Source organism: Macadamia integrifolia, chromosome 6 (genome assembly GCF_013358625.1).
Source record: "Macadamia integrifolia cultivar HAES 741 chromosome 6, SCU_Mint_v3, whole genome shotgun sequence".
NCBI classification, from domain to species: domain Eukaryota; kingdom Viridiplantae; phylum Streptophyta; class Magnoliopsida; order Proteales; family Proteaceae; genus Macadamia; species Macadamia integrifolia.
The window spans coordinates 8,066,739-8,070,636 of NC_056562.1; positions in this window are offsets into that span (position 1 = coordinate 8,066,739).

A 3,898-nucleotide genomic window follows, 5' to 3' on the forward strand; every position below is an offset into this window, starting at 1 on the left:
CATTCTTCACTGCTAACCAAACTCCATAACCTTGAGACTTCAGATAAGCCTCCATCTTGATTTTTCAGAAGTTGTAATTCGACCCACCAAAGAAAGGAGTATTTTCATACATACGACTACCGTCATTGGATGCCATTTGTATCTTCTCAGTATTCAAACCTAAAAATGTTAAGCTTCCTCTTTGGGAAACCTCACTCTGATACACTTGATATTCCCAGGTTGATACTGAGAGGGGGGTGAATCAGTAGTTCCAAAAATTCCCAAATTCTTGAATGGCCAGGGAAACCCGTAATTACCATCACGTAAACAACAACGCGTCCACCTCACACCACAATGTGGTTGGGTCTACTAGACAGTGTCCCACCACTCTGCATAACACGCACTTCAAATATACGTAGAAAAATAAATGCGAGACAATGACACCAGTTATACGTGGTTCAGCCAGAGTGCCTGCATCCACAGAGGAATACCCATATAGGGTTTTGTATTTCCCCAATATTCAATTTTTTAACCGCTACAACAGTCCAAGAACCTATCACTGCTTCAATATGAGATGCAACTCAGATAAGGGCAACAACCCCACATCCTAGACAAGTCCCAACTTGCTAGGTTCACAATTTTAAATCAACAAAATAAAATCCCAACCCAATACATCATTGATCTAAAGTTTATCTACAATAAATAGACTCCAGAATACAAAAATAGGAATTTCACATACAAATTACCTCAGTCTGTATAATCCCGTTGATGATTGCTTACTTGATGTATAGAAGAAGAACACGCTCAAACCATCAACATAGCAGCAACAATACTCCCTTTTTTTTTTCTTCAAAGTATGCTATATCTCACACTATCAATCTGCCATGCTTCTCTTCATCTCTGGATAGCTCTCTCTCTTTCTCACTTCTCTTTTTCCTTTTTATTTTTATTTTTTATTTTTGCTGCCTTGAGTAGTAGACTAATGAATCTGCAACATAGGACTTTATAAAAAAACTGCAAATCTCACTCTCATTCTTGGTTTCTTCTTATCGGGCTCTTTCTCTTGATTCCATAAAGTCACATGCAAAAGGGAACGAATTATACCATAATCCAATTTCTAAAACTGTTGCACTTCTATTCAATCTCGGACTCAAGCTTGGAAAACAAGTGAATACAAAACAATGACCTGCTGTCCATCTACTTCATGCACAGAAATCTCCAAACTTCCCAACTAGCTGTCCATCTGTGGCTTTGAGAAACATAGGTGTTCTGTTGTATATAGGGATCCCACCTTCTTTGAACTTTTCTTTTTCTTTTGGACAGTAGTTGTTGTTGTTGTCCATATCTTAAAGGAGTCATAGTGACCCTATAATTCTTCTTGGCAATAGTTGTTCACTCACAAGAGAAGCCCATATCAGAATAGGATTTCTATTTTAACTTAAAAAAAAAAAATGGTTGAGCCTGTCCCATCATTAGATGCATTAGACTCCTTAATAGAGTAAACTTCAGTTGATGCACACTTGTGAATGAAGAGTTCTTGTTGTTCTCATCGTCCTCTTCAACTAAGTTGCTGTCCAACTCATATTTGATTTCACTTTGAAATTGAACCAATCCAATGGGTTACACTTTGAAATTGAACCAATTCAATTAAACTGAATTAGACCAAGGAATTGCTTTGAAATTGAACCAATCTAACTAAATTGAATTAGACCAAGGAATTGATTGGGTTCCCTTCAATAGACTCCACCACCACACAGTTGCCAACAATGACAACAATTGCTCTAATTTCCCAACAATCTCCCCCTTTGGAAATGTTGGCAATGGCCTTCAGCTGTCATTTTGATTCATTTCTCCCCCCCCCTCTTTGACATCAAGTACAAAGGGTGACTATGCTCCCCCTACATAGAATCTCCCTCTGCATAGACTGACCTATAGGAGTGCCCACCACATCTTCCTATCCTATAGGATGTGATGTCTCATCTTAAGAGTCACCTTATGAACCAATGTCATGTCATCCTCTCTCCTCCCCCTTTGGAAAAGATTGCCTTACCCTCCTGTGTTCAACCTTGTGATTGGTGTATGTCATTAGCTTACCGAAGCTGGCACATATCCAACCATCTCCTAGTTAACATTTACATAAGGAGAGAAAGTTTTCCTATACCATGGGTGTAGGAAAAGTACAAAATCCTAAGGTTGTTAATGTATGGTCCCCCTATTGTATGGGGTCAATTCCTTAGCATCCTCTCCTGCCCATTTAAGTGCAAGAAAACCATCCCCTCTATATAGAAGGGAGAAGACCTGTTAAATAAAAAAATAAAAACCAAATTTCGAAAGAAGGCTCAATACAGTGGCGTTAGGTTGGCCTTGTTGGCCTGAACCTGCTCTGAGCTGGAATGGGCCTTGGGCTAAGATTTTTGGAATGGAAAACCCTAACCCTAAGGCAAGGTCGGGCCGACCTCGGGTTCAGCCCTAATTTTAACCCTAATTTATATAATGTTATTTATAATAATGTGTTATTTATGGTCCTTTAATATTTAAGTATGTTTTGGGCATTAGATGTGAATATTCTTTTCGTCAGGTGTCCTAAACATCTATTATTGTGTTGTACTTCAATAATTTTAATTGTGTACTGACCAATTGATGTTTTTATTTTATTTTTCCATTTTTTTCCCATTTTTAAATGCATAGGACACATGAATGGAAAAAACAGGGTCTATGGGTCAGGTTGACCCTGGAAAAAATCAAGGACAACCTAGCCAAGCCTGGCCCAATCAGGGTCAATCAGGGTAGGGTTGGGTTGGCCTGAGATCAGCAGAGTTGGTGCATGGGTTGAGTTTAATAAGGAACCTGGGGTTGGGGCGGGTTTAAAAAACTCAACCTTGTTTCGCCCCTAGCTTAATATTCATCATGTCTAAAGAAAATAAATCAAGAATTGATTATTAAAAATAAGAAAAATAAGGGAAAAGGCTGGGCACCTTGTGTCATCCAATCTTCTCCCTCTTTGGAAAAGATCTCAGTCCCTCCTCTTTAGAGATGTAAACGGATCAGATACGGATCGAATACAGATTGGATGTGATCGGATCTACATATTCTATGACCGGATAAAGATAACATGTTGATGTACGATTTATTGTATTCCATCATAGTTTAATCTAGGGAGTACTGCTGCAGACCCCCCAATAAAATGGCGGTCCCGATAAGTGGGTCATGAGGGTTGCAAGGGGCATGAGGCCCCCTGCGTAGCGGGGGTTTAGGGGGGATGCAACCCCAACTTGGAATTTTTATTTGGGACTCGTTTACTGGAGGCAATTTGTACTTTATGGTGTTAGGGATTTTTCACTATATATTTGTAGCGACGTTCTCTGTCTAAATAATCAAGAATTGATTATTAAAAATAAGAAAAATAAGGGAAAAGGCTGGGCACCTTGTGTCATCCAATCTTCTCCCTCTTTGGAAAAGATCTCATTCCCTCCTCTTTAGAGATGTAAACGGATCAGATATGGATCGAATACAGATTGGATGTGATCGGATCTAGATATTCTGTGACCGGACAAAGATAACATGTTGATGTACGATTTCTTGTATTCCATCATAGTTTAATCTAGGGAGTACTGCTGCAGGCCCCCCAATAAAATGGCGGTCCCGATAAGCGGGTCATGAGGGTTGCAAGGGGGCATGAGGCCCCCTGCGTAGCGGGGGTTTAGGGGGGATGCAACCCAACTTGGAATTTTTATTTGGGACTCTTGTACTGAAGGCAATTTGTACTTTATGGTGTTAGGGATTTTTCACTATATATTTGTAGCGACGTTCTCTTTCTCTATAATTAAACTGAGAGAGGTGTAAGAACAAGCACTGTAACCCTATTCTCCATTGATAATGAAGCAGGGATCTCATCTCATCGAAGGCGTAGCCCCAATCT